At 51.4% G+C, this 12012-nt stretch overlaps 1 protein-coding gene across 1 annotated transcript in view; it reads right to left on the bottom strand.

Annotated features, from left to right (window-relative positions):
* The window catches only part of BAHD1 (bromo adjacent homology domain containing 1), a 40596-nt gene extending 29265 nt beyond the window's left edge, over positions 1 to 11331 (bottom strand). Inside the window, exon 1 of the mRNA XM_074842377.1 lies at positions 10988 to 11331. The gene's annotated coding sequence lies outside the window, so the exon portion shown is untranslated. The remainder of the gene's footprint in view (positions 1 to 10987) is intronic.
* Positions 11332 to 12012: the final 681 nt, after the last annotated feature.

Raw genomic sequence — 12012 nt, 5'->3', positions numbered from 1 at the left:
AAGGACGTGGAGGTGGCCAGCAAGGAGAGGGTGTAGGGGCTTATGTCATCTGATTAAAAAAAAAAGGGTGGAGAAGAAAGTTCATAACATGTAAGAAGATGATGATACAGCATTCTCTAGGGAATGAGAAGACTTAAACTGCACTTTAAGAGAGAGACTCAGAAGCCTTTTCCTACACGTCTCCTTCCTGCTGAGCTAGAAAGAGCATGAGATTGCCTAAAGAAGTGGAGGTTAAAAGCAGTTAGAAGAACATCTGTCAGCAATGTTTTGGTACAATTCACCCCCTGCCCCACAGCAGGGCTGACTACGACCACCCCAGGTTCCTTCTTTACACCCACTGCTGCCACGGGCACAGGGAGATGGGGGCCATGCAGGCGGCAAAGGTGCTCTAAAGCTTGATTGCGATTTTCACCACTTATTTTTAAGAGCACACATGTTCAGTATTGCGTCTCTTCCCAATTTCCACATCCATCTAGTGCCTCAATTTCAGGCTAACAGCACTTCTCATAAGACTGCTCTAAAAAAAAAAAGTCAGTTAACCTAAACAAGTGCTGCAGGAACTCCATACCACGTGTTACAAGAGAACCACCAGTGGTTCAGGGTTTTCTGCCACAGATAAAACTCCCGAGCACCACAAGCTATGATTTGCTTTGAGACCAAAACAGTTTCATTATATGACTTCCAGCTTCAATGCAAATCTCACCTACAGTTACTCCGACTTTATTCATACCTGGACATTCCCCATGCAAACTTGTGGCTACAAGAGGAGCCCATTTAGACATTTTCTCCCAAAGCAGAGGCACAGCCTCATCTCAGGGGGAACCCAACAACAACAAGTCTTTGAAGACTTCCATTTTCACATCAGTGCGGGTCACCATGAAGTCACAGTGAACTCCAGAGGATAAACCATCAGATCTCTGGCAAAGGAGCAAAATTACGACTTCCTCTTGGGAACCACAAAGCTTTTAAAGAGTTCAGCCTAATTTTATGGAAATGTCATGGGTACCTCCAACTGGATTTTCAGGAAGGTCCCTTGAAGTCAGGCTGTAGCTTCAAAACATCTAAGTGCAGTGAGTACTGGGGACAAGACTCCTACAAGTGCTACGCAAGCTGTTCTTCACAAATGAGTGCTCCAATATTTTGAAGACACCCTCGTGTTTCCTCCAACTCTGGCTTCAAGGAGAATATATTCGTAACAGAGAAGAAAAGAGCAAAACTTTTGAGGAACTCCTAGCACCGACAGTAGAGAAAAAAAAAAAATCTGTATTATCCCTTGATTGTCAGCTACAGGATTTGAGAACATTGATTGAACATTGAGATGTTGAACACACGGGGCAGATGGATGGGGAAGAAAGAAATGTCCTCATACACCCAAGTCACCGGCACAACAGCACTAGGGTAAAAGACGCACACAGTTTAGAGCTACAGACTCCAGCGGGCTGGGGTACAAGTAGACAAAATCTGAAGCTAGACCATTGTAAATCTGACCAGAGAGCCAATCAGAGAGGGACGCCTGCAGCTGCAAGGACTGCCAGCTGAAGCAGAGCCAAAGTGGCAGCGGGAGACACTCGCAGCTACCAGTCAACAGCAGAAGAACTGGTAGAAAGTTTCGAGGAGCTGCTGGAAGATACAAGAAAGCTGCAGGAAGCTCTACTTTCCCATGCTGTGCCCAGACGTGGAAGGTAAACAGCTGATAAGGACGTACGTGCTGCAAAGCCCCCCCGCCGCCAGCCAGAACCACCGTGCTACCATGACATCTCAGCCCCAAGCATGACTCCCAGGAAGCACCGTGCCCACGTGCCCACCTCCCCGGAGCCCGTTTGGCTGCTGGCAGTCCAAATCTCTGGAGATTTGACCCAAAGAGGGTCTGATGCTGGACAACAGCTGCAAAGAGCTTTGAGCTGAGGAGTTTCTGCCTCGTATTGCAGCTACAATGCACAAGGATACAATATACCCACGCAGGATACCCCCAGATACCAGAATTTCAGCTCCTGCTTCAGCTATTTGTCACAGTAAAACATTTTAAGCCCAAGCTTTCTAGCAGCATTCTTTAAACTAAAATGACAGATAATATCTCGTTTTAGAGCTCCAAAGTGAGAACCTTGCTACTCATTTCAATAACCAAGATAAACATTTTATTTAATGGCTGTATTAACAGGCAGAAAGATGCTTCTCTTTGGAAAGCCAGGCAGACTTACAATTCTGGCTTCTGCAGAATTTAAACTCTCAATTAAAGACGAATCCTCCAAATGGGGGGAAAAAAAACCTCCCACCTCATTTCCTCTAAACAAAAATCCAGTGCAAATTCTGCTTGTGACTCTCGAGACCGCTCTACTGCCTCCCACCCCGCTTACAACTTTGCCACACAGCGTGGGAGCACTAGCAGAGCTGGGCGATGCTTCTCAGAGCCCCGTGGACACGGAGCGTGCCACGAGTCTTGTCGGTTCTCTGCTGTGGTCAACACGGCCCACAGGGTCTGCAGAAAGAAACAAACACCACCAAACCTATGCAGCCTTATGCTCAGTCTAACTTTACGGGTTTCCTTTCGTATCTCTGAAAGGCTAAGCGTGCTGGAGCTGGTAAGCGTCTGGAAATTCTCACACCTTGGGTGAAAGATGAGCCCTCAGGGCACGGCAGCACCTTTGGCTGGTCTGAGTGATCACAAGCAAATATCCAAATATTCATCTGCTTTCCTGCTTCTCAGGCAAGGTATACCACTACTGCTGCCCTCCAAAACAGCGCAGAAATACACCAGCGCACAGCACCAAGATGCTTTGTTGCTCTTTTAACATGACCAGGATGCTGATCTTTAATTTACCTAAACACTTTCCATTTGTATTGGGGGGGGGGGGGGGGGGTGTCTAAATATACATATAAAGACTCCTTTGGGTATAACAGGGAGAAAGCATTTACAGCTTGCTTTGTTCAGCTGAGGGGCTGGACAGGTTTTTATACGGCCGCATGAGTTCTTTGGCCTGCTAGAAAGACAAGAAAATTAGGACCGCACTGCACAAAACCATAATCTATATGGGAAAGTGTAAAGCTCTAAGAGCTGGAATGAGACCTTGGGGACAGCATCTGAAGCCACTTTCCCATTTTTTTTTTTATTTTTAAATTGACTACAATTCATTTACACACAACCCAGACTCCTCCAAGAGAAACTATCTGACCTTCAAGTACTCTAAACCCTACCTTATATAGGGTTATTAGAGCTAACTAGGTTTTAATCATGTTTAAGTACTGAAAAGTAAAAATGCTGCTGTTGCACTTGCTTCCCTGCCCCACCATGGTCCACTTCTCACCATCGCCTCCGATGGTTTCCCTGGAAACATATGCAAGCTTAAATTGGATTGACATTCACTTAGTGGACAGATGGAGTTTGGAACAGCCCAGTGCCTGAAATTCAAGGCCGCGTCTTGGGATATGTCATGCCATCAGTGCAAAAAAAACAGCCCCCACCCCGCTCCCAAAACCCCCAAACTTTGTGGAAAGGTTAAGGAGCACCTAATTACTCAGTAATGAGCTTCGAGGTGGCATCTCAGGCAAGGTCAGCGATTACCCATTGTGCTGGCATGAAAGCATCAGGCTGAGCACACGACATTTTTGTTTGGAGGGAAGGATTTAATTTTTGTTAAGCGCCAAGAAAACAGAAGAGTTCTTAAGCTCATTAGTGGTTTCAGGCAGGACAACTGATGCAAATCACACATATGCTGAGCGCAGACAAGAGCCTTTCGCAGGTAGCGATGCACTGTCCACACTGTAATTACACTCCTTGCATCAAAAACTTCGACGCTAGGCTGAAATTATTCCTAATGTCTGATGCTGACCCGCAGCCTCATTCCTCCCAGCACCAAGAAGGGCAGGTTTTCTATCACACCTTTATAGCCCCGGAGGTGTCAAGACTGCAATTTCAGCAAAGCTGGTAATTTATTCTGAAGCAGGAATTATTCCCTGGCTCTTCTTCTACTATATGGGAAGAAATGGAAATGGCAAGAAATGAAAATGGCTTTTTTTTTTTCCCCAACGGCTGGCTAAACAGTGCTTTCCCAATCACACCGTCTGTCCTCTAACAGGATTTGAAAGGATTCACCTCTTTGCAACCAGAACGTAAGAAGAGCAGTAGAAATCCCAAATAACTGCATTCCTAGAGATCTTTCAGGAAACCCAGCATGTAAAAAAGGGAGAGACAAGACAACAGGGCTCTCATGAGGGAAAAGGGGGGCAGGCAGCAGTCATTACACATTCTGCCTCGCCAGGCGCTCTACCCAGCACGTGCTTGGTTATTGTACGTACTACCTCAAGATAATTAGGGAGTTGGGGTTACTAAGTGATTATTTAGGGCACAAATCCCTGAAACGCCTGGTTCGCTTCCGTCGCTCATGCAATTTGCTGAAATCTATGGAATTCCCAGTTGGGGATTTATACCTGTCCTGGCACCCGGTGTTTAGCCAGGATTTTAAGAAAATTTCTTCTTCTCCGTCTACATGTGATCACAGCTGACAAATCCTTTCCCTTTGCTATCCTGCTCACCTTGGAGAGATCTGCTGTGCCTCCTTGCTCTGAACCACCTCCAACATTGCTTTTTTGAACTGATTTTGACTGAGCTAGACAAACAAAGAAACTAAACCAAACACGCCTCTTGCATCCATTTTTTTTTTTTTAATTTAAAATAAAACTCCTGCTGCCCACTAGTTTGCTACACAAGCCTCTGCTTTCCTCCTCCTTCCAAATCTTGCGTGTTTATCGATATGCGATTATTGCTGCTTATTCCTCGCTGCCTGCACTCCCCTGGTGCCTCTCCATCCTCCCTCCGCAGAGGGAGATGCCTCAGTGCCCCCCTCCACCCACTCCCCCACCAAATCCTTTTCCTTTTTACGGTATTCCCAAACCTAAATCGGCAAGAATGCACTCAATCTGCCAACTGCCCTAATACAGCAAACGATCATATAACACCGTCGCTCTCGCAAAGCGTCGAGCCCCCTCCATTTTAGGGTCTAGTTAAAAAACGCTCTTTAGTTTAACGAACTTCCCCGGCGAGGATTCAGCGTGCGAGGGTGCTTCCCAGCTCGGGCAGCATCCGCCTGCTCTGCCAGCAACGTGCTGCTGCAGCTGCTCGGCCGCGCTCCCTGCAGCAGCGCCTTCTCCCTTTCAGCCTGCAAAAGTCAACTCAACCATCTTTTCCTCGCATGCCTGCAACTCTCAATTTCTTTTCTCCACTGCCAATTTAAGCCTATTCCAGGTATTCCGCCGGCACTCGAAGACACAATGAAGACAAGCAGCAGAGGATAATGCTGTGCTGCGTGAAGGCAGGCTAAAGCTTGCTATTTTCAGCGCTTCACACAGGCCACAGCCAGGAACAATAGAAGGCCATGCACGGTGTACGTATGAAGCAGCACAGTTCAGCGATGCCCACGGATCTCGATGCTTCTCTAGCACTGCGATTTTATTTAAAGGATGATAATTCAGACACCAAAAAATAAGCCACCAGCAAAGCTGTTTTATGCCAATCGATGCTAGGAAAAATGCCTCCTTTTTATTTCTAAGAGCACCGTGAATAATTTGAAATATTGATACACACACAGTCACTAGAAGCCAAGATCTTTTATTAAAAAAAATAATAATAATCAAGCCTGCTGAGCTGGGCAAGCTGTATAGTTTCAAAGCTGAGCATGAGAAAGCCCTTCAAAAAACTGCTTGAAGAACAATGGGTGCCAGAAAGCATTCCTGTGATGTGGCTTACAAAGGGGGAAAAAAAATAAAAATAAAAAAATCCTAATTTTCTTGTTTAGTCACACCTTTGTTCAAGAGAACTGGGACACAAGGAATACAGCAACTGGCAGCTCTGAACCGAAACATCAACATGACACATTTAACATGAATCCCAGGCTCCTCAACACCAAAACCACTCCAGTTCAGCCACACAGGAGCCCACCTGCTCCGCTTACACCCACAACACCAGGCAGCACCCAGACCTGCTGCAGCAGGAGAACAGCCCACCCGGGCTGCACTGCACTCCTTTCGGCAGGGCAGGAGAGCACCTCAACACACCCCCACCCCAAAGCTGTCTTAGAGTAAACACCTCTGGAGACCCCGTACCGCAAGGCTCGAGATGCGCTGGGAAATTTAAACAGCAAAGGAAGGAGAATTCCTCAACGAGTGATTGAAAGCAGCCCTCAGCAAGAGCTCAGCCTTTCATGAAAATGCACCTCTAAGTCAGAATTTTTAAAAAGCAGCAGATAACAGCGGCACACCCGGCCGTGCCACGCGTGAAAAGCACAGACATAAGGCCCTGAACGCTCTGTGCTCCCAGTGAGCTCGTGTGAGCTGACACAAGTTCCTTCCCTGGCCAAAGAGGTGTTTCTTCTCCATACTCCACTGCTGACGGCACAGCTCAGACACCAAGCGCCGCTGCTCTGTGCCACCGCACTTAACGGCGTGTTCCACTGCGCATTTCCACCTTTTTTTAACTGGCCGAGGAGACACATTTAGTTCCCCAGCGCCGAGAAGCCGTTTAACGCCTGCCTAAGCAGCGAGCGGGCTCGCACCCAGGAGAACCCCGGCAAAAGTCAGATGCGTCCCTTGTCTTATTTTCAACTCACATGGAGTTAATAACCACACACCCTCTATCAAAGATTTCATGAAATTCAATGTATATCAATGATCAGCTGAATATGGGAAATGTAACTGCTTCTCCAGACAAGTTATCCTCATTTTCAGCTACATTTTGCCAGAACCAGAGCACAGCGCTGCCATCCCTAGTAGAGGGGCTTCCGCTACGATTTAACTCAAAATACTCTTTGGAAATGCTATTGCTGTAATATTGATAGTTCAGAGATTTTAAAAAGAGGTTCGGGTTGCTTACTTCACTCAGCTGACCACACTTTTTACATCTCGCCAGCTCTCGGTACTCTCTCCTGTTTTGTATGGATTTTCACTCATGTTGCAAGAGAAGAAACAACATGTAACAGATGAATTAAATTCCAACCGCACAAATACTGACAGGGGAGAGAGAACAGGTGCAAAATTAATTAATTTTAAATCAGATTTATATTTTCTTCTTAATGACATCCTTTGGTTTAACTTCTTAATAACAACATCAGTCCCTCATTTCTCTTTACAGCAAGATAAAGGTTTCCATGGTCCTGTTCTCCTAATGGAAGATTTTTTTTTTTTCCCCCCACTCTCATGTGAAATATCACTGCAACTTACCTTTTATAATAAAGCTTCATGCTAGAATATCATGTCTGGCCAGTAACTGGATAAAGGCCTACTGCATTGCCCCAGACAATCACATTTCTTTCTATCTTAAGAAATAAAACCAGTCGTATTACCTTGAAATGCATTTTCCCCATTTAAAGACTATCAGTTGCCAGTACGGGGGGTTGCAAGTGCGAAAGCTTAGAGGGTGAAATTGTAACGGTCTTGTTACAGATAACTCATTCACTCAGAGTAGCAATCTGGCCATGAATTTTAATATTTTTTGTCATTAAAAAACATGCCTCTGGTCCAAATGAAAAAGGAGATTGCTGCGCTGGATAGCTATGAGCATTTCTGAAGAACCTTCCCCCCTGCCCAAAGCCTTACAGGCCTCATGCTGAAGCAAGGGGCACAATTCCTCCTGAGCCCCGACTACAAAATGTCCCCCTTTACACCCCCCTTAAATACAGTTTGCATCCAGAAGCTACCAACACTCCCCAGCCTTCACACTTAGAGGAAATATCTGAAGACAGACACAAATCTGCAGAGGCAAATATAACCAGTTTATTTGCAGGTCACCTATAACCTGCCAGTACGCAGACACATGGCGAGGTGAAGCAGAAGACCCGACCAGACGGTCAGAAAGCCCTCGGGATTCGGCAGGGAGCCCCTGGGACTGTCAGACTTCCCTGGCCGTCACACACGCGGCTCCCCTGGCCCGTGACAGCCTACGGCACCCAGCGCACACCTTGCGCTTGAAGCTATTTTTAGTTTTATGACTTCTTTGGGGTGTTTACTTTCAGTTTTTGTCATTTCCCTGTTATCTGAACTACCGCTTCATGTATTACTAACAATATGATAGTTGTGACTTAATTAGTTTGGCTGGTTGGGCACGAAGCGGGGGTTGTTCCCATCGTTACTCATGGGGTGTATCACCATGGTTAACCGAGTATCAGATGGGGCAAAAAAACTCCGCACAGCTCCTTTTGGATGCAATATTTGCACATCTGAGCATACGTCCTGATTTTTGCAGCACCTGATATAATCATTCATTCATTTCCTCGTGATCTGAACTTAATACCAAACTGTGAGCATGTTGGTATTACCTACGACTTCTAATTATTTTTCAGTTGTTTACCTTGGATAGATTTGCTGCTAAGGGCTTATTTTCAGTGCTGCAGTAGTATTTGAAAAGCATTTGCTGAAGGGTGTATTTCCCCAAAATAATCGCCAAGAGCTATCTAAATCAGATATCCCCAGACTGTACCAGCACACGTGTCCCGCGATTCGTACAGCCCCCGAATCACACAGCAGCAATTAACACCATCACAGCAAACAAAATTAGCTTATGTATTCTGCCCAGAGAGGTTAAAAAAACAAAGAAATAAGAGGGCTGTCAGACTGGAGACAGGAAGGTGATGCAGATGACTGGTAAGAAGGACAGAGCACCAACATCAGACTAATCAATACAGTTGGATGCAAAAACCTCAATGGCTTCTGAAACAACAACATTTCTGCTACGGGACCAAGGAAGGTTGTGACTGTTTTTCCCAGCAAATGCTTCATTTCTAAGGGGCATTATATTTTTCTGCGCAACTGTCACCACCAAGCCACGGCAAACAGAGGATCTAGAAAGGATCCACTCTCACAAAGTTGAGGGAATTATTTTCACCTGCAGGTTTGGTGTTTTCTGGCTGATTTTACACCTATAAGCGATGCTACACTTCACTGTGGTACTAATGCTGTTCTGCTCAAGAACAGCAGTTGGAAAGCCTATGCTGCTGCTCCATTTAAAATGCTGCACTGAATTCATTAGGAAAACAAACAGAAATCAATGTTTAAATCCAAAATGTCCTGTTAAATCAGACTAACACACAGTTTCCTATCGCAAGCAAATATTTAGACAGTTCCAGCCAAAGCTCGAGAACGATTCAGGTAGCCGGGACATGACAAACGTGAAGGATGGCTCGGGATGAATATGTTAGCAGGATATTTCTGTTAAAGCGATCAGCAGCGTGCTGGTATTTAAATCACATTAAGATTTCAAAAGCATCAGTCTATCATACAGTTCGTGTCACCCTACCTCTCACAACTGTAAGGACTGGAAACCTTAAAATAAAAACCCGAGACCCCAGAACACAGTCCCGCAACCACAGCACCAAAGATCACACAGAGCCCGCCAGTCTGGAGCGAGCGCTTTCTAATTGTGGCAAACTGATGGACAGATCAATTAACCAGGCTAGCAAAAGCACAGAAAAGCCTTTCGCTTTGAGGTTTCGCCTGCTCCTGACAATGATGACTTCAGATGGAGAGCGAGCACGAGGGGCAGCTGTATTCTTTAAAACAAAACCAAACCAGAACCTCTTTCAGATAAGCACTCTGGAAAGAGAGAGATGGAAGGGGGGGGTGGGGGGGGAAGAAGGCAAATAGAATAGATCCCAAATGCCCGTATTTTTCAAATTTTCGCGGCTGCTCTTTTGAAAGAGAGGGGGTCCCCGCGACTCCCCAGGCCGGGGCACAGGCATCCCCGGCCGGCGGCTGTCTGGCAAGCAGTAGCCCGGAGAGCACTTGCTAGTCTGCCGAGATCTGCCCAGTCACATGTGCTGGCTCCTGCGCCTTGTAGAAGCAGCTGGAAAAGAGGGAGCCAGCGGAGCTGCCTCCATTAGGAGCTACCGCTACACAAAAGGAGAAGAGGAAACAAGCTCTCGGCCACCGGAGCTACCGACAGGAAAAGAGAGATGTCCAGGGCCACGAGCAACGCACGGCAAGTGCAGCCGAGAGGAGGCCGGGGGGGTTAAAACACGGTGAAAATAAAAACTCCGCCGCCGTCCCCCAAAGAGGCTCGATGCCACCTGCGTTCCCGTAGACAAGACACCGCTCCCAACCGGCACGGCACCGCCGGTACCTTCCAGCAAACGAGGGGAAAGTCGACGAACTTGCCCGATTAATTACCGGCCGTGCAGGCGAGGGGTTTTATTTCCACGCTCAGGCGTGGGGGGGGGGGGGGGGGCAAAACACCAACCCACCGCCACGTCCACCCTGTGCAAACTTCTGGCTGGGCAGAGCGGGTTTTGCTCTCGGCTGCCGCCCCGAAACAGCCCCGGGAGGGGCCGGCACGGAGGGACCGGCGGAGAGCGGCTCCGCCAACCCCACGCTCCCGGCCCTTTTCCTCGGGAATCGCCTCAAAACCGGCGATGTTGAGCCACCTTCCCGCTGTGCACACACCCACCACGGGGCAATAAGCCCCCACCACCGAGCCGGCACCGCGTCGGGCCCCCACAACTTGCCCGGCGCGGAGGCCTGCCCCCCCCGCCCCCGCCTGTCAGAGCCGCCGCCTTTGTCCTGCCGGGGCCGGACGGGCTGGCCCCGGGGCGGGGGGACGACGAGGACGCGCCGGGCCGGGTCGGCGGGAGATGGAAGGGGATGTGGCGGGGGGGTTTAGGCTCGGCCTCACACCACCGGGACTTCGCAAGTTAACGGCCGCCGCGCGCGCCCAACCGCCGCCCGCACCTGAGGGCGGCCCGGCCCGGCCCCACCTGCCGCCGAGGCCGCTTCCCCGCGGGGCGCCGAGCCGCGGCCGCCCGCCGCGATGACCCCCCGCCGCCACCGGGGCTCCCCCACCGCGGCGCCGCACCACCCCCCGCAGTCGGTGAGGAAAGTTCCCGGTGGCCCCGCGTCCTCTCCCCCTCCTATGCCCCGCGGCGGCACCTGCTCCCGGCCCCGCCGGGGCTCCCGGGGGCTGAAGGGACGAGGCGGCGCCGCGGGCTCCTCCGGCCGCGTGGGGACTCACCGGGGCGCGCTCCCGCGCCGCGGGGCTGCCGCAGGCCCCGGCTGGGGAAGAGATCCAGCGACGGGAGCCCTCCCGGGGCGCCCGAGTCCCGGGCTCCACGCTGCTGCGTCAGCGCCGCCTCCTCCGCCTCCTCCTCCTCCTCCACCGCCGCCGCCTCTTCGGCAGCCGCCCGGCTGCGGGATGGGGATGAGGCACCGCCGCCCGCCCTCCCTCGCGCCCTCCCTCGCCGCAGGGCGTCGCGATCCGGCGCGGCCCGGGCGGGCGGGCGGCGCGCAGAGGCCGGGGGCGGGTACCGGGGATATGGGGAGGGGAGGGGGGGGGAGGAGGCGCCGCCGCTCGCCGCCGCGAACTCCCCGCAAGCCGCTCGCCCCTCCGTCCTCCTTCCTGCTTCCTCGTCCGCAGCCAATCGCCGCCCGCCGCTCCGCCGCTCGCTCCGCCGCGCCGGCCAATCGCCAGCGCCCCTCCCCGCCGCCACCGACCAATCGCAGAGAACGTCCCCGCCCCTCCGCCCCCCCCTCCCCCCCTCCGGGCTCACTCCCCCCCCCGCCCCTCCCGCCGGTCCCGATACCGCCCCCGCCCCCCCCCCCCCCCGGGGACCCCCTCACGGCCCTGGTTCTCCCGCACCGCCGCCTCCCCGCACCGCAGTGCCGGGGTCCCCCCCCCTCCTCCGCGGGGGGCACGGCCGAGCTGTGGGCGCCGGGGCAGCCCCCGAGCGCGCTGGGTCCCCCACAGGACGGGGAGCGTGAACGCGGCCCCGCGCTCTGCTGTCAGCCCCGGCCCCGCCACCGGCGGTTTCCTCAGCGGAGCCAGCGCTCCCCGAGGCACCTTCACACCCCGGAGCCGTTATCGGCGTCTTCCCCGCCCGGCCACCGCCGGCCTGCGCGGCCCGGAGAGCGACGGCAGCCGGGGCCCACAGCTTGGGACCCCGCGGGGCACCCCGCCAGGCCCGCGGGTGGTTCCCCTCACCACTAAACCCGGTCCTTGCATCCAAACTCTGGGAAAAGTTTGAAGGCGCTGAGGGGGTT

This window comes from Strix aluco, chromosome 16 (assembly GCF_031877795.1).
Source record: "Strix aluco isolate bStrAlu1 chromosome 16, bStrAlu1.hap1, whole genome shotgun sequence".
Lineage (NCBI taxonomy): Eukaryota > Metazoa > Chordata > Aves > Strigiformes > Strigidae > Strix > Strix aluco.
The sequence above is the reverse complement of the archived record's forward strand: the minus strand, read 5'-3'. Positions and strand labels throughout refer to the sequence as shown.